The sequence below is a fragment of the Nomascus leucogenys genome, chromosome 22a (genome assembly GCF_006542625.1).
Source record: "Nomascus leucogenys isolate Asia chromosome 22a, Asia_NLE_v1, whole genome shotgun sequence".
Lineage (NCBI taxonomy): Eukaryota > Metazoa > Chordata > Mammalia > Primates > Hylobatidae > Nomascus > Nomascus leucogenys.
The window spans coordinates 2,845,263-2,869,620 of NC_044402.1; the positions used below are offsets into that span (position 1 = coordinate 2,845,263).

At 45.9% G+C, this 24,358-nt stretch overlaps 1 protein-coding gene across 3 annotated transcripts in view; it reads left to right on the forward strand.

Moving 5' to 3' along the window:
• CDC42BPB (CDC42 binding protein kinase beta) overlaps window positions 1–24,358 on the forward strand; it is a 127,436-nt gene that overhangs the window by 16,598 nt on the left and 86,480 nt on the right. The gene's annotated exons all lie outside the window — the stretch shown is intronic.

Consider the following 24,358-nt stretch of genomic DNA (forward strand, 5'->3'; position numbering starts at 1 on the left):
TGACAATTCTAAGTTTTTTGAGTTTCCATATGCATTTTAGGAACAGCTTGTCAGTTTCTAATAGCCAGCTGGGATTCTTACAAGGATTTCATTGAATCCGTAGGTCAATTTGGGGAGTATTGCCATCTTAACAGTATTAAAGTCTCTTGTCCCACAATCATAAGATGCCTTTCCACTTATTTAGAACTTTTAAAATTCAAAAAAAGGACGACTGTGGTGGCTCATGCCTGTAATCCCAACACTTCGGGAGGCTGAAGTGGGCAGATCACCTGAGGTCAGGAGTTCAAGACCAGCCCAGCCAACATGGTGAAACCGTGTCTCTACAAAAATACAAAAATTAGCCAGGTGTGTTGGCAGCCGCCTGTAATCCCACCTACTCGGGAGGCTGAGGTGGGAGAATCGCTTGAACCCAGGAGGCGGAGGTTGCAGTGAGTCGAGATCATGCCACTGCACCCCAGCCTGGGCGACAGAGTGAGACTCCGTCTCAAATAAATAAATTAAAATAAAAAAAGATTTCATAGTTTTCAGAGTGAGAGTCATTTAGTTTTCTTTTTAATTGGGGTAAAAATATATAAAATTTGCTGCTTTAAATTTTTTTTTTTTTTTTTTTTTTTGAGACAGAGTCTTGCTCTGTTGCCCAGGCTAGAGTGCAGTGGCACAATCTTGGCTCACTGCAACCTCTGCCTCCCAGGTTCAAGCGATTCTCCTGCCTCAGCCTCCCAGGTAGCTGGGATTACAGGCACCCACCACCACACCTGGCTAATTTTTGTATTTTTAGTACAGACGGGGTTTCACCATGTTGGCCAGGCTGGTCTCGAACGCTTGACCTCAGGCAATCCACCCACCTCGGCCTCCCAAAGTGTTGGGATTACAGGCCTGAGCCACTGCACCTGGCCACTTTATCTATTTTTAAGTGTTCAATTCAGTGGCATTAATTACATTCACAGTGCAGGGGTAAGAGTTGCATTTACTTTCTTAAATTTATTCCTGAGGTAAATTGATTTTTATATATTGGTCTTATATCCTGCAAAATTACTGAACTTTTTAATTAGTTTTAATAGTTTTTTTAGTGAATTCATTAGAATTTTTACATAAAAAATCATATAAATTTTATATATAAAATTATCTCTGTGAGTACAGATAGTTTTACTTCTTCCTTTTCAACTTGGATACCTTTAATTTATTTTTGTTGTCTACTTGCCCTGCCTAGAACCTTCAGTACAGTGTGGCGTAGAAATAGCACTGGGGGCATTCTTGTCTTAGGGAGAAAGCATGTAGCCTTCACCATTAAGTATGGGGTTAGCTGTGGGTTTTCATAAATGCCGCTTTTCAGGTTGAGGAAGTTTCCTTCTATTTCTAGTTTGTTAAGTTTTTGCCGTGAAAGGGTGTTGGATTTTGTCGTGATTTTTCTGCATCCATTGAGATAGTTGTGTGGCTCGTTTTCTTCTGTTGATATGGTGTATTGCATTAATTGGTTTTTGTTTGTTGAACCAACCTTACATTCCTGGATAAATCCCACTCAATCATGGTATATAATTCTTTCTCTGTGTTGGCGAATTTAGTTTGCTAGTATTGTATTTTGTTGAAGATTTTTGCATCTGTATTCATAAGGGAAATTAATTCTAGTTTTCTTTCCTTGTATGTCTTTTTTTTTTTTTTTTTGGTTTGGTATCAAGGTAATACTGGCCTTAGAGAATGATTTAGGAAGTGTTCTCCTTTTTCTGGAAGAGTTTGTGAAGAATTGGTAATAACTCTTATTTAAATGTTTGGTAGATGCACCTGTGAAGCTGTCCAGGCCTGGATAGCTTTCTTTGTGTTTTTTTTTTATTACTAGTTCAATCTTTGTGCCTGTTGTAGATCTATTAACATTTTCTCTTTCTTCAAGAGTCAATTTTGGTAGTTTGTGTCTTTTTATAAATTTGTCCATTTCACCTAGATTATCTAATTTGTTGGCATACAGTTGTTCATAGTTTTTCTTAATAATAATCTTTATTTCTGTTAATGTCAGTAGTGTCCCTTCTTTTATTTCCATCCTAGCAATTTGAGTTGCTGCTGTTTTTTTCTTGGTCAATCTCAAAAAAGGGTTAAAATTGTACATTTTATGTTACATGTATTTTACCATAATAAAAGGTAATTGTAGCCTGTTATCCCAGTACTTTGGGAGGCTGAGGTGGGTGAATCGCTTGAGTCCAGGAGTTCGAGACCAGCCTGGGCAACATAGTGAGACCCCCGTCTCTACAAAAAATAGAAAAATTAGCTGGGCATGGTGGTGCTCATCTGTAGTCTCAGCTACTCAGGAGGCTGAGGTGGGAGGATTGCTTGAACCCAGGAGGTGGAGTTTGCAGTAAGCCGAGCTCATGCTGCTGCACTCCAGCCTGGGAACAGGGTGATACTGTGTCTCAAAAAATAAAAACTAATTGTAAGTAAGAGTGCTTGAGATCCATCCATGCGATTGGGTATAGCTGCAGCTTAGTTCCTTGTGGTTATTGTGTAGTGTCCACTGTATTCACAGCCCCTCTTTGTCTACTCCTGATGGACATCTGGGTTGCCCGCTTTTGGGCTATTAATGAGTGCTGTGACCAGAAGTTGTTTTGGGTTTTTTTTTTTTTGAGACAGAGTCTCACTCTGTTGTCCAGGCTGGAGTACAGTGGCGCGATCTCGGCTCACTGCAAGCTCCCCCTCCTCCCGGGTTCACCTATTCTCCTGCCTCAGCCTCCCGAGTAGCTGGGACTGCAGGCACGTGCCACCACGCCCAGCTAATTTTTGTATTTTTAGTAGAGACGGGGTTTCGCCATGTTGGCCAGGATGGTCTTGATCTCTCGTGAACCACCCACCTCGGCCTCCCAAAGTGCTGGGATTACAGGCATGAGCCACTGCACCTGGCCAGTTTTTAAAATTCTTTTTTTTTTTTTTGAGATGGAGTCTCGCTCTGTCGCCCAGGCTGGAATGCAGTGGCGTTAGCTCACTGCAAGCTCCGACTCCCGGGTTCACGCCATTCTCCTGCCTCAGCCTCCCAAGTATCTGGGACTACAGGCGCCCGCCACCATGCCCGGCTAATTTTTCGTATTTTTAGTAGAGACGCAGTTTCACTCTGTTAGCCAGATGGTCTCCATCTCCTGACCTTGTGATCCGCCTGCCTCGGCCTCCCCAAGTGCTGGGATTACAGGCGTGAGCCACCACGCCCAGCCTAAAATTCTTTAAAATCTCCTCTCCAGATATATCTTGAGCCACCTCCCTTAGCTTTGGGCTTTGCAAACGTCCTTGGAGGGCGGTCGTAGGTCAGCTGAGCCACGGTTTTCTGTGATTTGGGATTGCCCCTTATACCACGTATTGAAAGTATCAGAATACCAATCACAAAAAGTACATTTGGCAAGTACTATTTTTATTTTATTTTTTTAATTATGAAAATAAGCCCGAGCAACATAGCAAGACCCCGATTCTACAAATTATACAAAAATTAGCTGGGCATGGTGGTGCACACCTGTAGTCCCAGCTGCTCGGGAGGCTGAGATGGGAGGATTGCTTGAGCCTGGGGAGGTCGAAGCTGCAGTGAGCTGTGATTGTGCCACTGCACTGCAGCCTGGGTGACAGAGTGAGACCCTGTCTAAAAGAAAAAAGAAAAAGAAAAGTGTGCTCATGATAAAATAAATTCAAGCAGTACAAGAAGTAGGTATGCCATGAAAAGTAAAAGTCTCCTTCCCCCGAGTTTATAATAATTGTCTTTCTTGCTTTTTTATTTTAAAGCATATTCTAGTCTTTTTCCATTAAAATTGAATGTTAATTTGAAAGATGGTTTTAACATTAAAAACTGATTTTGATTAGTCTAAAAGTCTGAGATGGCCAGACGTGGTGGCTCACGCCTATAAGAGGTGGGCAGATGGCCTGAGTCCAGCCTGGGCAGCATAGTGAAACCCCGACTCTACAAAAAACACAAAAATCAGCTGGACGTGGTGGTGTGGGCCTGTGTCCTAGCTACTCAGGAGGCTGCGGCAGGAGAATTGCTTGAGCCTGAGAGGTCGAGGCTGCAGTGAACCGTGATTGTGCCACCGTACTCCAGCCTGGGCGACAGAGCCAGACATTATCTCAGTAAATAAATAAATAAAATAAAAAGTCAAGACTTTTAATGAGAAATTAATGTTGAAATATGGTTATTGCATGTATCAGGAGAACTGTGATTTTTGTCTTTGGCTATTTTTTATTGTTTATATTGATATACACACTATAGAATCATATGTGCATTCCCAGAATAAAACACGCTTAGCTATGGCATTTTATTCTCTAACTGCACAGTTGAGCCTGTCATATTCATTTTTTTTTTTATTTTTTTAAATCTGTATTTCCAAATGAGTAGTCTGTAGATAGTGTGTGGTTTTAACTTTCGTATGTTATCTTTAGAATATTTTGTTGTCAGAATTATTGTAGTTTTAGGAAAAATTATGAAGCTTTCAGTCTTGTGTTCAATAATATTTTATTTTATTTTTATTTTTTGAGACAGAAGTACAGTGGCATGATCACGGCTCACTGCAGCCTTGACCTCCTGGGCTCAGGTGATCCTCCCACCTCAGCATCCCCAGTAGCTGGGACTACAGGTGCGTGCCACCACACTTGGCTAATTTTTGTATTTTTGTACAGATGAGGTTTCGCCATGTTGCCCAGGTTGGTTTTGAACTCCTGAGCTCAAGCAATCCTCCTGCCTTGGCCTTCCAAAGTGGTGGTGTATTACAGGTGTGAGCCACTGTGCCTGGCCTTGTTTTTTTTTTATTTTTTTTTTTTTTTTGAGACAGAGTCTCGCTCTGTTGCCCAGGCTGGAATGCAGTGGCGTGATCTTGGCTCACTGCAAGCTCCGCCTCCTGGGTTCATACCATTCTTCTGCCTCAGCCTCCTGAGCAGCTGTGCTACAGGCACCTGCCACCACGTCCGGCTAATTTTTTGTATTTTTAGAAGAGATGGGGTTTCACCATGTTAGCCAGGATGGTCTCCATCTCCTGACCTCGTGATCCGCCCGCCTTGGCCTCCCAAAGTGCTGGGATTACAGGTGTGAGCCACCGTGCCTGGCTGCCTGGCCTTATTTTTAATATTTTGTAGAGTTGAGGTCTTACTATGTTGCCCAGGCTGGTCTCCAATTCCTGGGCTCAAGTGATCCTCCTGCCTGGCAGGCCACCCAAAGTGCTGGAATTGTAGGTGTGAACCACCATGCCTGACCCCTGAAAAATATTTTAGAGAGTGAAATTTTAAAGTGTTCAAGTGGTTTTATCACTTGAGCCTGGCGCAGTGGCTCGCACCTGTAATCCCAGCACTTTGGGAGGCCGAGGCGGGTGGATCACCAGAGATTGGGAGTTTGAGACCAGCCTGACCAACGTGGAGAAACCCCGTCTCTACTCAAAATACAAAATTAGCCGGGCGTGGTGGCACATGCCTGTAATCCCACCTACTTGGGAGGCTGAGGCAGGAGAATTGCTTGAACCTGGGTGGCGGAAGTTGTGGTGAGCTGAGGTTGTGCCATTGCACTCCAGCCTGGGCAACAAAAGCGAAACTCTGTCTCAAAAAAAAAAAAAAGTATAGAATTAATTGCTAGTTGCCCCTGTTGAATGGTGGTATTTTTGAATACTGCTAGATCCTCGGTTGATCAGATTTTATAGTTTTTCTCCAGTAGCATTTTAATAATAATTGGTTTGTAATATAAATAAAACTTCGTTTAACATTAAGGAAAAGAAAGTTTAAAAATCCAGGCTTTTCTGAATTAGTATCCATTTCATAGTCCCTTCTACATCCCTTTTCTTTTTTTTTTTTTTTTTTTTTTTTTTTTTTTGAGACGGAGTCTCACTTCGTCGCCCAGGCTGGAGTGCAGTGGCATCATATCAGCTCACTGCAACCTCCGCCTCCCAGGTTCAAAGGATTCTCTTGCCTCTTGCCTCAGCCTCCTGAGTAGCTGGGATTATAGATGTGTATCATCACGCCTGGCTGATTTTGTATTTTCAGTAGAGATGGGGTTTCACCATGTTGGCCAGGTTGGTCTCGAACTCCCGACCTCAGGTGACGTGATCCACCCGCCTCGGCCTCCCAAAGTGTTGGGATTACAGGCATGAGCCACCATGCCCAGCCTCTACATCCCTTTTCCTAACAGTTTATTTTTTTCCCGGCTATGGTAATTCCTGTTGTTGATTGTATTGCAAGTTTAATGATGCTTAAAATACTGCATTTATAATTTGAGAGAAATATTCTCAGTAAAATGAACTTTAAATGTTTTCATTTTTACCGTTTTTTAAATGTGTGTTTTTAAAATGAGATAAGGTCTCACTAGTTGAGCCCAGGTTCATCTCAAACCCTTGACCTCAAGTGATCCTCTCACCTTGGCCTCCCAAAGCGCTGGGAATAGGCATGAACCATCACGCCTGGCCTTAAATGTTTTTTAAAATAAAGTTTGGTATGGAGAATTTTAAATGTTTCTTGTTTGTCCTGAAGCGTTCTCTAGTACCACATTTGAAAGGAAGACTTAGATAAACATTTTAATAGTAAGAGAGTCGCCACCTTAGACTTTTTGAAAGTCCAGTCCGTCCAAAGGGCCTGTATCAGTCAATGCAGGAGATGGAGACAGATATGTTACGCTGAATACTGCAGCTGTTCACCATGGCAGCTTTGTAGAATCCATGCAGAAGTTTTACCAGCTCATAAAACTGCTTTACGACCCAGAAGGAATGCCAGCAATAAAACAAACGTACTCATGGCAAATGTACCAGGCGTGGGGCTGGTTTTCCTGCCGCGATGCACTTCCCGTGAGGAAACTGCTGTGTGGTTTGGGGCAGGAGCTTGCGGTGATTTGTGTTCAATCTTCCTGTTTTGAGTATTTGTAAAAGGAACCTAATTTTTCAAAAACTTCTAGCTGGTATCCCATATCACTGAGCCATCCTCTATTTGAATATTATTGAAAATAGTGATGAGCTCGTATATGAAAATGCCATTCTTCCTTTTTTGGAGTCTCTTGAGTTTTTTATACGGTGGTATTCTTATTTGTGTAATGAGTATTAATAAAAGGGATAGTAATTGGTAATATTTCCTCTTCAAATTTCAAAGTTTAAAATTTCAAATAGGAAATTTCAAATACATTTAGAAGTAGAGCAGCCGGGCGCGGTGGCTCACACCTGTAATCCCAGCACTTTGGGAGGCTGAGGCGGGCGGATCACGAGGTCAGGAGATCGAGACCATTCTGGCTAACACAGTGAAACCCCGTCTCTACTAAAAATACAAAAAAATTAGCTGGGCATGGTGGCGGGTGCCTGTAGTCCCAGCTACTCGGGAGGCTGAGGCAGGAGAATGGCGTGAACCCGGGAGGCGGAGTTTGCAGTGAGCAGAGATGGCGCCACTGCACTCTAATAGCCTGGGCGGCAGAGCAAGACTCCGTCCTCAAAATAAACAAAACAAAAAAACAACAACAAAAAAGTAGAGCATATAGAATAATGAACCCCCAGTTTCAACAGTTATCAACTCACAGTCAGTTGTGTATCACTTTTATTCCCTTTCCCCAAAAAGGATTATTTTAGGAAAATCCCAGAAATCTGTCATCTCATTTGTAAATATTTCAGTATGTGCCTCAAGAAGATGAGGGTTTTCTTTAAAAACATAGCCATAATAATATGACATTTAAAAAAACCAGTAATTTCTTAATATCTTAAAATAGATATTGTTTAAATTTCCTTTTTAAAAAAAAAAACTAAAACGGATTTGTGGCCGGGCAAGGTGGATTATGCCTGTAATCCTAGCACTTCGGGAGGCTGAGGCAGGTGGATCATCAGGAGTTTGAGACCAGCCTGGGTAACATGATGAAACTACTAAAATATAAAAATTAGCCAGGTGTGGTGCCGCATGCCTGTAATCCCAGCTACTCAGGAGGCTAGGGCAGGAGAATCGCTTGAACCCAGGAGGCGGAGGTCTCAGTGAGCCAAGATCACACCGCTGCACTCCAGACTGAGCAACAAAGCGAGACTCCGTCTCAAAAAAAAAAAAAAAAAGTGGATTTGTTTTACAGGCATTTGGATTGTACACCTCCTTAATCTCTTTTAATCTGTAAGCTCTTTCTCTCTCTCTTTTTTTTTTTTTTTGTTTGCAGTTTATTTGTGGAAGAATTGGCATTTGTCCTGTCCTGTTTCAAAAGTTTTAACTGGTTTCTAGTGTTTTCCTAGCTGGACAAATTTGGCATTTGACAGATCATTCCTACACTATTGGCCCAGTATATTTTGTGGGAAATAAACTATTTGGGGGTTAAATTGATGTAAAAAAAAATAGGCATTTCTAATTTCATTTCAGATGTTGCAGTGGTAAAAGTATATTCCAGTCAGGAGCTGGCCAGGCCTGAGGCCCAAGTATGCACCCACGTGGGTGTGCAGAGAGGCCGAGAAGTGCGTTATCACCTCCCTTCTCCTTGGTCCTCGTGGGTGGGCATGAGAGGCTGGATCTGTCGCTCTGAGACAGCAGAGGGGGACAAGGAGACGTGAATGAAATATGTGTTGCTTCTCCAGGCCTTCATATCAGAAACACCTGCCGCTGCCCTGAGGACACAGGGCTGGTTGCTGGCTGGTGCTCTCGGCTCCCTCTGCTGCTTGCTGGGTGAGGATGCCCTGGGCTTGTGGCATTTTTCTTAAAAAAAAAAAAAAAAAAAAAAGTAATAATAGAAGGCAGGTCTTATAGTAGTTGTTCACTGGGGACACTTTGGAGTTGACAATTAGTGAGGACTCAACTTTTTAAAATGTGATCTTAAGCTTTTCGATTTTTTAATTGAAGTTCAGAAAAATTAGTTGATACTTGTCCATCCATGTGAGTGATGCTGTGGTCTCTGATACATCAGCTTTTTAATTTGTTTCCGGAATCCAGCTCTTAGAAGCCAGACGGGTTGAGCATTCTACCTGCAAATCAGGCTGAACAGAGGCTGGGCCTTTGTGCTGTCAGGAGCTCCAGGCACTTCCTGTTGAGAGCATTAGGGAAAGGCCTGCGTGTGGGTGCCTGTAGAGAAACACCAAGTTCATCCGAAATTGGAAATCGCCAGACATTCTGGAAAAGTACAATTTTCATAATCAAATAAACCCCGATAGTATAAACCTTGTGTTTTTACTGCAGCGTTTGTTTAAGGAGAAGCATTTTTGACAGCTCTTGTAGCTTGTGAAAGGAAATGCAGACTGCACAAAGCTAGATGTCCTTTTGCAAAATGTTAAACATTTGCTGACCTTGCCGTAAAGTTTTATTGATTATTTGGAAAGCTCTTTCATTTGTTGATTTTAGTGTCTCATCTCTAGGCATCTGGTGAAAAGGGTAGTTTTCCTGGCTTACCAATTACTTTCATGAAATCAGAGGAACATTTTCAAGTCTTAGGTGAAAACATCCTTCCTTCCTGTTTATTACTGCGTTTACGTGGGGATGGTGAGCCAAAGTTGACGATACAGGAGCACACTGGCCGTCTTTCTCTGCTTGGTGTCTGGGTCATGTTCTTTTTTGATTTCATTTCCTTCATGCCGGCATTTTTATAATACTGAAAAATATCAGCATAAAGGATTTTTTTTAATTAAAAAAAAGTAACTCAGAAATGCTTAGGTTCAGTTGGATATGTGACATATTGGAGGTGGGTAGCCTGGCAGCCAATCCGAACACTTCTGTGCGTGCAGAGACAGGGTGTCACCGTGTCACCCAGGCTGGAGTGCAATGGTTCAGTCTTGCCTCACTGCAGTTGCCACCTCCTAGGCTCAAGCCATCCTCCCGTCTCAGCCTCTCGAGTAGCTGGGACTGTAGGTGCACGCCACCACACTGGCCTAATTTTTGTGAATTTTTTTGTAGAGACGGGGTTTCGCCATGTTGCCTAGGCTGGTCTGGAATAAGTGATCTAGGCATAAGTGATCTACCCGTCTCAGCTCCCAGAGTGCCGGGATTATAGGTGTGAGCCAGCCCTGAACACTTTTTTTTTTTTGAGATGGAGTCTCACTCTGTCACCCAGGCTGGAGTGCAGTGATGGGATCTGGGCTCACTGCAACCTCCACCTCCCAGGTTGGAGTGATCCTCCCGCCTCAGCTGCCCAAGTAGCTGGAACTGCAGGCGTGCACCACCACACTAGCTAATTTTTATATTTTTAGCAGAGATGGGGTTTCACCATGTTGGCCAGGCTGGTCTTGATCTCCTGACCTCGGATGATCCACACATCTTGGTCTCCCAAAGTGCTGAGATTACAGGCGTAAACCACTGTGCCTGGCCACCTGAGCACATTTAATTGTTGAGGCTGAAATAAATAACATTTAAAATGAGTGAAGCCATTGAAGCCATTGTTATCCAAACTATGCCCCTCAAACTTCCTTTGCCTCTTTTTTAAAAGAACCAGATTCTTCTAAACATTCTTTTTTTTTTTTTTTTTTTTTTTTGAGACGGAGTCTTGCTCTGTCCCCCAGGCTGGAGTGCAGTGGCGCGATCTTGGCTCACTGCAAGCTCCGCCTCCCGGGGTTCATGCCATTCTCCTGCCTCAGCCTCCCGAGTAGGGACTACAGGCGCCCGCCAACACGCCCGGCTAATTTTTTGTATTTTTAGTAGAGACGGGGTTTCACCCTGTTAGCCAGGATGGTCTCGATCTCCTGACCTTGTGATCCGCCCGCCTCGGCCTCCCAAAGTGCTGGGATTACAGGCTTGAGCCACCGCGCCCGGCCAACATTCTTAAATGTTTTAAAAAGAGGTACCATTTCCACCTTAAACTTCATGGCCATGAGAGGGCTTTGATACCGTGCTGGGCACGCCCCATGGAGATGGGGGACTACTGGTCACTCCTGTCGGGCAAGGTGAGGCCGGGCTGGCCGCTCCACACTTCTCCTCTGTTCAGGAAGGAAAGTGAGCGCCTCACTCTGAGGGCGGCTTGCTTGGTGGCCCTTCCTCTGGTTCAGGAGCAACCACCCTGAGAGCCAGTTAGGCACTGGGAGGGTTGGAGTGGCTGGCTGGAGAGCCCCTCAGGTGCTGGGAGGCTGGAGTTGCTGGATGGATTACTATTGCTGTTTTGAATATTGCTTCCCGCTCACATGCATGTCTGGCCACTGAGGGCTCCAATCTGGTGTTTCGTTTTTTTGTTTTTTTTGGTTTTTTTGGTGATGGAGTCTGGCTCTGTCACCAGGCTGGAGTGCAGTGGCGCGATCTCGGCTCACCGCAACCTCCACCTCCCAGGTTCAAGCGATTCTCCTGCGTCAGCCTCTGAAGTAGCTGGGACTACAGGTGCACACCACCACACCCAGCTAATTTTTTTTTGTATTTTTAGTAGAGACGGGTTTTCACCATGTTGGCCAAGATGCTCTCGATCTCCTGACCTCGTGATCTGCCCACCTCAGCCTCCGAAAGTGCTGGGATTACAGGCGTGAGCCACCGCACCTGGCCAATCTAGCATTTCTTTTTTTTGTTTTGTTTTGTTTTGTTTTTTTTGAGACGGAGTCTCGCTCTGTCGCCCAGGCTGGAGTGCAGTGGCGCAATCTCGGCTCACTGCAAGCTCCGCCTCCCGGGTTTATGCCATTCTCCTGCCTCAGCCTCCTCAGTAGCTGGGATTACAGGCGCCCGCCACCACGCCCAGCTAATTTTTTTGTATTTTTTATTAGAGATGGGGTTTCACCATGTTAGCCAGGATGGTCTCGATCTCCTGACCTCGTGATCCGCCCGCCTTGGCCTCCCAAAGTGCTGGGATTACAAGCGCAATCTAGCATTTCCTTAGCCTTAGCCTCACTTGTCTGGCGCTGGATTAGGTCCTAGAAGGTTCATATAATTAGCAACAGTATTTTTCCTTCCAGAGACATACTTATTCCTCATGCAGAAATGCAGAGTCAATGTCTAAATAAGGTAAAAGCTTGAAGGAATTTTGGATAAGAGAAAATTTCCCATATAAATGTTTACTTTTATCCTTTTTTTCTTTTTTAACATCGTAGTATTCCTGACATATTGACTATTCAATTTAGAAAGATTGGCAGTTGGACTCAGATAATTCAGTATTTGGCTGTGGACCGTTGTTAAGAACCCTGCTGAAAATGGTTTATATGCAGAAGGTTTCAGCAACTCAGATAGACTCTGCTGATCTCAGGATCTATGCTAGGATGAAAAAAAGTCCCTGGCATGAACTTGTTTTTCTTATCACTAGTGTTTTCTAGTTGAATGAGTTTAAAAATAATAAAAGATAAAATACAAATAAATAACAGCCCTATTAAAGGAGAATTGCATGTACTTGTATTTAGATAGAAGAGTACGTTCTGGATGTCCAAGTTCATGGGCACAGAATATAGAAGGACGCAGGTGATGTAGGAAGAGCCTTCTGGAAGTCGTGGGTTTCTTTTCACTCACATGTACCTGCAGAGCGCCAGCTGTGCACCAGGCACTGAGCTGCACTGCAGACAGGCACGTTCCTCGGAGGGGCTTCTGTGCTGTTTCTGTGGGGAAGGGGAAGCCCAGCGTGTCTTCTGTGATGCGTATGTGATCACAAAACAATTAGGCTGGCTCTGCGTGCTGGGGCTGTCTCAGAGCCTGGCACTGCTCATTGTTGACATCCACTGTCACATTCACCCACAGTTCTGGGATTATCCTTAATTTACCCACAAGGAAACTGGAGTTCATGCTCAGTATTTTGCAACACAGTGAGTGAGGCAGTGAAGTCTAAACTCAGGTGCTTACTCTCAGCCACAATGTCTTGCTTCATTTCAGGAATATTCTTAAATATCTTTAATACCTTTTGAATAAATTAATGAATCATGCACCCAAGTAGTCTCTGTTGTGACCCCCTCGTGTGTGGTACACACTGTTGTGATCCATATCACAGATTTGTTGTGCTTGGTTTTTTATTATTTATTTATTTTTGAGAAGGAGTCTTGCTCTGTCACCCAGGCTGGAGTGCAGTGGCACAATCTTGGCTTATCGCAACCTCTGCCTCCCACGTTCAAGCAATCTCCTGCCTCAGCCTCCCAGGCAGCTGGGACTACAGGTGTGCACCACCACACCTGGCTAGTTTTTGTATTTTTAGTAGAGACGGGGTTTTGCTATGTTGGCCAGGCTGGCCTGGAACTCCTGACCTCAGGTGATCCACGTGCTTTGGCCTCCCAAAGTGCTGGGATTACAGGTGTGATCCACCATGCCCAGCCTGTTGATTTAAGTGTATGATTTATTGGTTTTTACTCTATTCACACATTTGTGCAACTCTCACCACTGTCTAATTCCAGAGCATTTTCATTGCCCCTGAGAGAAACCTTGTACCCATTAGCAGTACTTACCATTCCCTCTCCCCAGCCCCTGGCAACCACTAATCTACTTTCTGTCTGTATGGATTTGCCTATTCTGGACATTTTATATAAATGGAGTCATACTATACGTGGTCTTTTGTGGCTGGCTTCTTTCATTTAGCATAATATATTCAAGGTTCATCCATGTTGTATTGTTATTTAATTACTTTCTCTGGTTGAATAATAGTATTCCATTGTATAAGTAGACCACATTTTGTTTATTTAGCTATCAGTTGATGGACATTTCGGTTTTCACTTTTTGACTATTACGAATGATGCTGCTGTGAATATTCATGTACAAGTTTTTTTTTTATATTAAATTTTTTAAAACCTGGTTCTTAGTAAACATGCAGCGTACAAGTTTTAGTGCAGACATGGTTTCATTTCTCCTGTTTATACACCTAGGGGTGGAATGACGGGTCATGCAGTAACTGTGTTTAACACTTTGAGGAACTGCCAGGCTACATCATTTTACAATCTCACTAGCAGAGTGTGAGAGTTAATCTCTCCACCTCATGGCCAACACTTGTTATGATTTGTCTTTTTTATTGTAGCTACCCCGGTGGGTGTGAAGTGAGGTCTGGTTGCAGTTTTGATTTGCATTTCCCTGATTGCAAATGACATTGAGCATCTTTTCCTGTATATATTGGGCATTTGTATTAATATATCTTCTTTGGAGAAATGATAATTCAGATCTTTTGCCCATTTTTAAATTGGGGTATTTGTCTTTATGAATGAGTTGGGAGAGCTTTTTGTGTATTCTGGATGTAAGTCCCTTACCAGATATGTGATTTCAGATATTTCCTATGCTTCCGTTGTTCGTCTTTTCACTTTTTTTTTTTTTTTTTTTTTGAGACAGCATCTTGCCCTGTCGCCCAGGCTGGAGTGCAGTGGCGCGATCTCGGCTCACTGCAAGCTCCGCCTCCTGGGTTCACGCCATTCTCCTGCCTCAGCCTCCCGAGTAGCTGGGACTACAGGTGCCCGCCACCATGCCTGGCTAATTTTTTGTATTTTTAGTAGAGACGGGGTTTCATTATGTTAGCCAGGATGGTCTCGATCTCTTGACCTTGTGATCTGCCCACCTAGGCCTCCCAAAGTGCTGGGATTGCTCACGCCTGTCCATCTTTCTTAATGGCTTCTTTTGAACATTTTTTTGTTCAGGTTTGGTGTTTGTAGTTAAAAAGCAGAGTGGTTTTTATTTTGGTGAAGTTTAACTTACCTGTTTTTCATGTTTTACCTGTAAGAATCCATTGCCTAATCCAAGGCCACAAAGATTTACATGTGGTTTTTGTTTTGTTTTGTTTTGTTTTGTTTTTGAGACGGAACCTCACTCTGTCACCAGGCTGGAAGGCAGTGGTGTGATCTCGGCTCACTGCAACCTCTGCCTCCCAGGTTCACATGATTCTCCTGCCTCAGCCTCCTGAGTAGCTGGGACTACAGGCATGTGCCACCATGCCCAGCTAATTTTTGTATTTTTAGTAGAGATGGGGTTCTACCATGTTGGCCAGGATGGTCTTGATCTTTTGACCTCGTAATCTGCTCACCTTGGCCTCCCAAAGTGCTGGGATTATAGGTGTGAGCCACCACGCCCAGCTGTGTTTTAAATGTTTTGTAGTTTGAGTTCTTACATGTAGGCTTTCAATTCATTTTGAGTTAATTTTTCTATATATGGTGTGAGGTAGGGGCCCACATTTATTCTTCAGCATGTCCAGCTGCCCCAGTACCATCTGAAGATGCTGTTTTCCCCCATTGCATGATCTTGGGGTTGTGTCTGTTTCTGAGTCTCACGTAATGGAATCCTGCAGTATTTTGTGTCTGGTTTTTTTTAGCTTCACATACATCCATGTGATTCATCAGTGTTGTGTATGACAGTTCATCCTTTTTTTTTTTTTTTTTTGAGACAGAGTCTCGCTCTGTCACCCAGGCTGGAGTGCAGTGGCTCGCTACAACCTCTGCCTCCTGAGTTCAAGCGATTCTCCTGCCTCAGCCTCCCTAGTAGCTGGGACTATAGGCACGTGCCACCACGCCTGGCTAATTTTTGTATTTTTAGTAGAGACAGGGTTACACCATGTTGGCCAGGCTAGTCTTGAACTTCTGACCTCAGGTGATCCACCCACCTCGGCTTCCCAAAGTGCTGAGATTACAGGCATGAGCCACCGCGCCTGGCCCCTCTTTTTTTTTTTTTTTTTTTTTTATGTGTACTAGTTCATTACATGAATACTACAGGTTATCTACTCTTCTGTGAGTGGACATTTGGGTAGTTGGCAGGTTTTTTGTTTTGTTTTTTTGAGACGGAGTCTTGCTCTGTCAGCCAGGCTGAAGTGCAGTGGCACAATCTCGCCTCACTGCAAGCTCCACCTTCCAGGTTCACGCCATTCTCCTGCCTCAGCCTCCTGAGTAGCTGGGACTACAGGCGCCCGCCACCACGCCTGGCTAATTTTTTGTATTTTTAGTAGAGATGGGGTTTCACCGTGTTAGCCAGGATGGTCTCGATCTCCTGACCTCATGATCCGCCCGCCTCAGCCTCCCAAAGTGCTGGGATTACAGGCGTGAGCCACCACGCCCGGCCTGCAGTTTTTGATAATTATGAGTAAAGCTGCTTTGAACATTCTTGTGTGTGTCTTTTTGGTAGACATACCTGCTCATTTCTCTTGGGTGTTTACCTTGGAGGGAATTTCTGGGCCATAGGGTACACATATGTTAGCCTAAGCAATACAGGTGCAATTGGTGGGGGAGAGGGGTGGCACATTGAACAGTATGCTTGCTTACAAGAGAGTGAAAGAATTGCTTACTTGAATTACCAGTTCTCAAGTAATTTGAAAGACAGAGTTCACCTTAAACTAAAATGATACTTGCTGCATGGACTGTCAATTCTTCAGAAGATGGTACTAATCATGACATTAGAAGCAGCTGGTATTTTACTATGCAGAAAGAAAACCAGACTTTTCTGAATTCACAGCAGTGTCACAAAGAAATTTCAAAATACACTGTCTACTAGATGATTAAGTTAAGAGCAACAGGAAAAACGAGTGGAGTTAATTTTTGCCTCTGAATTTTAAAACTGACACGTAAAAAGTCTTATGTGGGGAGTAAAGACAAATAACAAGAGATTGAAAATACCAGACATTTAGACTGGGCCCAGTGGCTCACGCCTGTAATCCCAGCACCTTGGGAGGCTGAGGTGGGCAGATCACTTGAGCCCAGGAGTTTTGAGACCAGCCTGGGAAACATGGTAAAACCCCATCTCTACAAAAAATGGAAAAATTAGCCAGGCATGGTGACGCACACCTGTAGTCTTAGCTACTTGGGAGGCTGAGGCAGGAGGATTGTTTGAGCCTGGGAGGTGGAGGTTGCAGTGAGCTGAGATTGCGCCATTGCACTCCAGCCTGGGTGGCAGAGGGAGACTCTGTCTCAAAAAAAATAAAAAAAGATGGCCTGGTGTGGTGGCTCATGCCTGTAATCCCAGCAGTTTGGGAGGCCAAGGCGGGCAGATCACGAAGTCAGGAGTTCAAGACCAGCCTAGCCAACATAGTAAAATCCCCGTCTCCACTAAAAATACAAAAATTAGCCAGGTGTGGTGGCAGGTGCCTGTAGTCCCAGCTACTTGGGAGGCTGAGGCAGGAGAATCACTTGAACCCGGGAGTTGGAGGTTGCAGTGAGCCAAGATCGTACCTCTGCACTGCATCGTGGGTAACACAGTGAGACTCTGTCTCAAGAAATAAATAAAAATAAATGAAATAAGAAAAACCAAACATGTATATGAACATGGGCCTTCTGTATTGTTTGCTTATTTATCAGAAGGGGATAATGTGTATCCTGCAGGTTTTATTTTATTATTTATTTATTTATTTGAGACAGAGTCTTGTTCTGTCACCTAGGCTGGAGTGCAGTGGTGTGATCTTGGCTCACTGCAACCTCTGCCTCCCAGGTTCACGCCATTCTCCTGCCTCAGCCTTCCGAGTAGCTGGGACTACAGGTGCCCGCCACCACACCCAGCTAATTTTATGTATTTTTAGTAGAGACGGGGTTTCACCGTGTTAGCCAGGATGGTCTTGATCTCCTGATCCACCTGCCTTGGCCTCCCAAAGTGCTGGGATTACAGGTGTGAGCTGCCGCACCTGGTCTCCTGCAGGTTTTAGAGATGTTATTATATAACATCCCTGACCCATATGTAGATGTTCAGAAAGTGGAAGCTGCCATTAGCAATGGGTGGGTTGAATATTTCATCAAATATTTAGGGTGTAAGAGAATAAAAAGCAAATTGAAAGTATTAAAAGATCCTGTCTTCTCATGTCTGTCAAATAGGAAGGACTATGTTATAAGCTTGAATTAATCCTAAGAGTTCAGTGGATATTACATTTAGTTGTTAAAAATTCCCCAAATTACTAATTACTGAAATTAAGCTGCTCTCCTTTGAACCTTACTTACTGATGCTTTGCAAACTTTTTACTTTCTTACATTCAAAACTCTTCCTCCCTGCTTCTTAATGCGGGGTAGGAAGCATTTAATCACTGTAGATACCGTTTAATCACTGCACTGTTATGAGTGCTGTGTCCACTGTCCTCTAGAAGTGTGTGTTAGCAAGTCTCGGTCTCAAGGGTTAGAGAGCCGGGAAGAGTAAGTTAGGACGGACTCTGTTACAGAGCTCTAGAGGCCAGCGCATTTCTGTCCTTCCGCCTCGGTTAAACAGAGGCAAGTCCGAGGCCTTCCGGGAGGAAGATGTGTAGACAGTTCTCTTCCTGGATGTCACGTCGTCCTTCCTGTCCTGGCGGTCCCAGCCCAGTTTGGAGTGTGTGGGAGAGCGTCTCTGTGTATATTTAGGACTACCCTGGCATTGTACTAGGAAGGAGTGAGGATTCATTCTCGATTTCTCATCCTGCTCCAGCACAGCAGCTGAGCTCATTTCCTGTGATCCTGTTCCTGGGGCCAGGGTGGGCACCCCCCGATCAGTGCTGCTGGTGTGAAGGGTCCTGCCCAGCTGACATGGGGGCTCCCTCTGGGAGTAGATTTCCCTGCACTGTGTGCTGCCTTTCGTCTTTGAAAATTGATCTGTGCGTGATCTTAAATACCTCTGTTTGGCGAGCTGCAAAATCTGCATATTAGAATATACATATTCTGCATATTAGAATATATATATTTAATATAATACCAGTAGTTGACTTAATAAAAGTGTATATGTTTATGAATATATTTTCTTGTCAAAACTAAAGTTTTTACTCGAAAATCAGTTAAAAATGGAAAAAAGAAAAACCAGTGAGTAAAATTATTAATTTCTACCAAAGAAAAAACAATTAGGATCAGGTGTAGTGGTCCGTGCCTGTAATTCCAACACTTTGGAAGGCCAAGGTGGGAAGATTACTGTAGCCCAGGAGTTTGAAACCAGTCTGGGCAACATAGCAAGACGCTGTGTCTACAAAAAATAAAAAATTAGCCACTGCCGGGCATGGTGGCTCATCCCTGTAATCCCAGCACTTTGGGAGGCCAAGGCAGGTGGATCACCTGAGGTGAGGAGTTCAAGACCAGCCTGACCAAGAAGGTGAAACCTGTCTCTACTAAAAATAGAAAAAGTAGCCAGGCATGGTGGCAGGCACCTGTAATCCCAGCTACTCGGGAGGCTGAGACAGGAGAAATGCTTGAACCCGGGAGGCAGAGGTTGCAGTGAGCCAAGATTGCGCCACTGCACTCCAGCCTGGGTGATGGAGTGAGACTCCATCTCAAAAAAAAAAAAAATTAGCCACATGATAATGCGCACCTGTAGTCTACACTACTCGGGAGACTGAAGGGAGAATCACTTGAGCCCAGAAGATCAAGGCTGCAGTGAGTGAGCCGTGATCGCGCCACTGCACTCCAGCCTGGGGGACCCTGCCTCAAAAAAAAAAGAAAAGAAAAAAATTAGCTATATCTGTGGGTTGCTGCTTTTTTCACGGTGTGGAAATGAACAATTCTTAAGAGAACGAGTGTGGACTGGTGCAGTGGGAGCCTGAGGGGTGTGGGTGAGCCCATTCCAAAGAAACACCCCCTACTGACTGGGTAGAGCCACAGATGCAGCAAGCACCAATAATGTTCGTTTCAAGGAATTGGCTGTGTTCTGGCAATTGCTTATTGAAGCTTGGGGCATTTATTTTGTCACCCTAGAATTTAATTTATGGTTTATTGTTAGCACTTAAGCCAGTGAGAATGAACTTGTCTCCAGCCTCTGTGATCTCTGGGTGATACCCTGCCCCCAACAGCTGGATCAGTTGACGAGTGTGATGTGAGCACCCATGGATAATGGGCCAGCTTTCCGTCTGTGCCAAGATGAGTGGTGTTTTTGTTTTGTTTTTTAAACAAAACACTTTGGTGAAAATGATTTCAAACATCTCCCGGGCGTGGTGGCATGCACCTGTAGTCCCAGCTGCCTGGGAGACCGTGGGAGGATCCGTTGAGCCCGGGAGGTGGAGGCTGCAGTGAGCCGTGGTGGCACCACTGTGCTCCAGGCTGCCGACAGAGCGAAACCCTGTCTCAAAAACAACAGCAACAAGAACCCTTCAGGGTTCTCTCTTCTGTCTCCACCCCACCTCTCTCATTCTCAAAAGGCTAATCAGACTTCTGTCCCCTGCCTCCCTCAAAACTGCTGCTTTTGTCAAGGCCACCTATGGTCTCCACATGGCAAAAGCCAGTAGGTAATTCCTGGTTGTCACCCACCTTCCAGGATGGAAGTCCTGGCGTTCTCTGCACCCTGCTGGCTTCTCTTCCCCACAGCCCCCTCATGTCGAAGCCCCCCAGGATTCAGTCCTCGGCCCCTCCCCGTCTCTGCTGACTTCCTGGTGATCTCATCCGATACCAGCTGTACACTGGGCACCTCGGGCTTCTCTCTGGAACTGCATCACCTGTCCAGCTGCTTCCCTGCCACTCAGCCCACCAGCTTCTGTCAGCCTTCCCATGCAGGCAGCTCCAGCGTCCTAGTGCTCGGCCAGTGCTCTGTGTGAGTGTCAACCTGCATGCCCCATCCAGCAGGAAATCCACTCGTCTCACTTTCAGGAACAGCCAGGATCTCACCACTGCTTCTGACCAGACTGCCGTCGCCTGTACCACACGACCCCCACCTGCACCGCACGACCCCGCCTGCACCGCACGACCCCCGCCTGCACCACACGACCCCCGCTCTGGCCCACGCCACTCAGTTTTTCTCAGACTCAATCTGTGTCTCACTTGTCTTCTTGTCTTTTGCGTCTGAATTTTTTTTTTTTTTTTTTTTGAGACTAGGTCTCGCTCTGTCGCCTAGGCTGGAGTGCAGTGGCACGATCTCGGGTCCTGGATTCAAGCGATTCTCCTGTCTCCCGAGTAGCTGGGAGTACAGGCACCCGCCACCACGCCTGGCTAATTTTTTTTTTTTAAATATTTTTAGTAGAGACGGGGTTTCACCGTGTTATTCAGGATGGTCTCGATCTCCTGACCTTGTGATGCGCCCGCCTCGGCCTCCCAAAGTGCTGGGATTACAGGTGTGAGCCACTGCGCGCGGCCACGTCCAAGTGCTCTTAAAGGGGTCCCTTTTTAATCCTCTAAAGTCTGAAGTTGCATTAAGTTAAAATTTAATGTTTGTTTTTTTTACAGCATTATACTTTGTGGTTATCAGCCTGTGCTCCTGTATCAACTAGAGCTCCTATTTGGAGAACTGTATTTGCAGTTAAGAGGGCTTGTGGGAAGAGTCACTTTTCTCAGACTCCTGATTCCTGATGAGAGGGGTCTGTGGCTGGCTCCTTGCAAAGGCAGTGATCTGACATCTTACAAAAGAGCTTAGTTACTGTGAAACAAAGAAAACACATTTTGTGTAATTTGAACACATTTTTCTAAAACTTTGTGATAGGTACTAATCTTCCATAGCTGCATCAGCCGCCTGAACGGTAAGAATAAATTCCAGGCCGGGCGCGGTGGCTCGCGCTTGTAATCCCTGCACTTCGGGAGGCCGAGGTGGGCGGATCGCGAGGTCAGGAGATCGAGACCACGGTGAAACTCCATCTCTACTAAAAATACAAAAAATTAGCCAGGCGTGGTGGCGGGCGCCTGTAGTCCCAGCTACTCGGAGAGGCTGAGGCAGGAGAATGGCGTGAACCTGGAAGGCACAGCTTGCAGTGAGCCGAGATTGCGCCACTGCACTCCAGCCTGGGCGACAGAGCGAGACTCCGTCTCAAAAAAAAAAAAAAATAAATTCCAAGCCTTTGGAGCTGTGAACTCTCTCCAGTGTTCCTGTGAAAGCACCTGCATTCCCTGCCACGTGCGGGCCAAGGCGCTGACTCCTGGCACATGCCCTGTACTCTCACTCTCACGGGGGGGTTCAGCATGTGCCCTGTCCACTCTGGCTGCACTCCCTGGTCCCTGGGGTGCTGTTCTGGCCCCTTCTCTCTCTGCAAGAGGACCGGATGCATAGCGCGTCAGTGTGCCTGGGCGCTCGCACACATCTGTACCTTCTCTAGCCTGGCCTCTGGCCCTCGGCCCTCCACGTAGGTCTTGCTGGGCCGTCGGTAGGTGCCTCCCCTGCAGCTGCCCCCGCGCTCCAGCAGCTGTGGAGGTGCTGCTCCAGGCAGGTGTGGGGCCTGCCATCTCTTGAAGGGACGGAGTGGTAGCTGGCGGTTACAAGGAGAGGACCTCAGGAGAGAACCGTGCTGTGGGTGGAGTTGACGACTCACTGGGGGACGAGACGTCTGTCCCTTGTGTCCTCTGCATGTCACTTGGCCTTTGGGGCCCTGTTCCTTCATTGGTAAAAGGTATTATTCGTAATAGATAACCCGTCAGACTGTTTCCAATTCCAAATGTATTGATTGTGGCCACAAAGCAGCTGAGGCCCAAACAGTCAGGGTGGCACGGATGAACAGAACCGTCCAGGGGGAGGTGGAGAGCTTCTGCCGGACAGGGGAACGCAGGACTTCCTGCCCGCCTGCCTCAGGCTTCAGCTCTTGACACTGTCCTCTTTCCTCAGACCCTCCCACCCTGGGCACTCCTTCCAGCTGGTCTCATCTTGTTTGATTTCACAATGGTTTTCTGTCAGTTTTAGACAAAGATCCTCCCTCCGCCTGCAGTTCTTCTTGGCAAAGCTCTTCCTATTTAAAGGGAGCACTGGGCTCCATTTTCCCTTACGGTTTAGATCTCATATTTGTCAGTGGTTACGCTTGACTGATTCATCCATTGTCTTCTAGGGCATCAAGAGAAGTTCTTTAGGGGACAGTCCGAGGTAGGAGGAATGAAGAGATTGATTAGGAGAAAATTTCTCCAGTAAAAGTTAAGCTATCTAAAGGCTAAAGCTCTATTCAGCCTTCTGGATGGAAAATCTCCCAAGATGTTGAATATCCTTATCTTAGGACTGCAAACCCTCCGTGTGGAGAAGGCCGCCCTTTCTCGTGATGACTCCTCGTGAACGTCAGTTGCCACATGCCATAGACACAGGCAGCTGTGCTGAAGGGGTCCTGTTAGCCTGCCAGGTCCGGGGGAGCGGCGGTCAACCCTGCCTTAGAGCCTGGTGAGGAAGACGGGCAGGAAGAGGTGGCTTTGTGCTGGGTGAGGGCTATGGGCTCTTCAGGAGAAGTCTGAGATGATGCCCAGCTGCCGTGGCTGACGCTGCGGGTGATGGTGTGGGCGATGCAGGGCTTGGTGGACAGTAGCCTCCCAGTTGCTGCAACTTGGAGCCTCGTGAGGGCTGGCTAGTCAGCCTGGCCCAGCTTCTGAGCTGCAGGGCAGCCGTGTCTCTAGGGCCTTAGCATATTTCAGGGTGGCCAGGTGTGGTAGACCACGCCTGTAATTCCATCACTTTGGGAGGCCAAGGCGGGAGGATCACTTGAGCCCGGGAGTTCTAGACCAGCCTGGACACACACAGCAAGACCTCGTCTCTAAAAAAGAATTAGCTGGCATGGGAGCTGTGGTCCCAGCTACTGGGGAGGCCAAGGCGGGCAGATCGCCTGAGCCTGGGCAGTAGAGGCTGCGGTGAGCTGTGATCACTCCATTGCACTCCAGCCTGGGCGACAGAGCAAAACCCTGTCTCAAAAACAAACCAAAAAACCGAATGGCCTGCATCCTCCCTGGAAGCTATGTCTCTAGTTGCCTCACAACAGGCTGGTTCTCCCACTTCTCATGCCCTACCTCTCCGCGTCCCCATGGAAGCTGGTGGTTTCCAAGTGATCCCTTTTTCAAAATGTAAAACAGCAGTAGCGTCTTGTAAGAAAAATCAATTTTTTGAGATGTTCTCTTCACGATTTCAGACTGTAGCACTAACTACGTGATGTAATTGGATTCCATTGCCCCAGGCCCTACTCCCCTCCTCACCCCAACCTGCTGCTCTCCTGGCCTCTCCTGGGATGAGTGGGGTGTGTAGCACCCCATTCATCAAGCTGCCTTGGCCAGAAATCTAGTGCACATCCTGGAATCTGCTCATCCCGTGCCACAGTCACTCTAGTTCTAACACTATTGATGCGACTTCCTACTTTGTTCCAGGGCCACTGTCCCATTTGTTTCTAAGCCACCATTGTTATCTTAATGGGGCAGTGGTGGCTGTATCCGGTGGGCCCTCCCTCCTTGCCCCTCTAAGTTTTCCAAATAGCAACAAATGAACTTCTAAAAGAATTTTTAAAACATTTTTGAAACAGTTTGAAACTTCAGAAAAGTTGCAAATAACAGAAGAAAGAGGCCGGGCGCGGTGGCTCACGCTTGTAATCCCAGCACTTTGGGAGGCCGAGGCGGGTGGATCACAAGGTCAGGAGATCGAGACCACGGTGAAACCCCGTTTCTACTAAAAATACAAAAAACTAGCCGGGCGTGGTGGCGGGCGCCTGTAGTCCCAGCTACTCGGAGAGGCTGAGGCAGGAGAATGGCGTGAACCCGGGAGGCGGAGCTTGCAGTGAGCCGAGATCGCGCCACTGCACTCCAGCCTGGGTGAAAGAGCAAGACTCCGTCTCAAAAAAAAAAAAAAAAAAAAACAGAAGAAAGAACTCTCCTCCCCCAACTATTTGCCGTTGAATACTTTACCACAGGGATCCCCAACCTCCAGGCCACGGACAGCTCCATGGTCTGTTAGGAAGCAGACTCCACGGCAGGAGATGAGTGAACGTTCCCAACTGAGCTCTACCTCC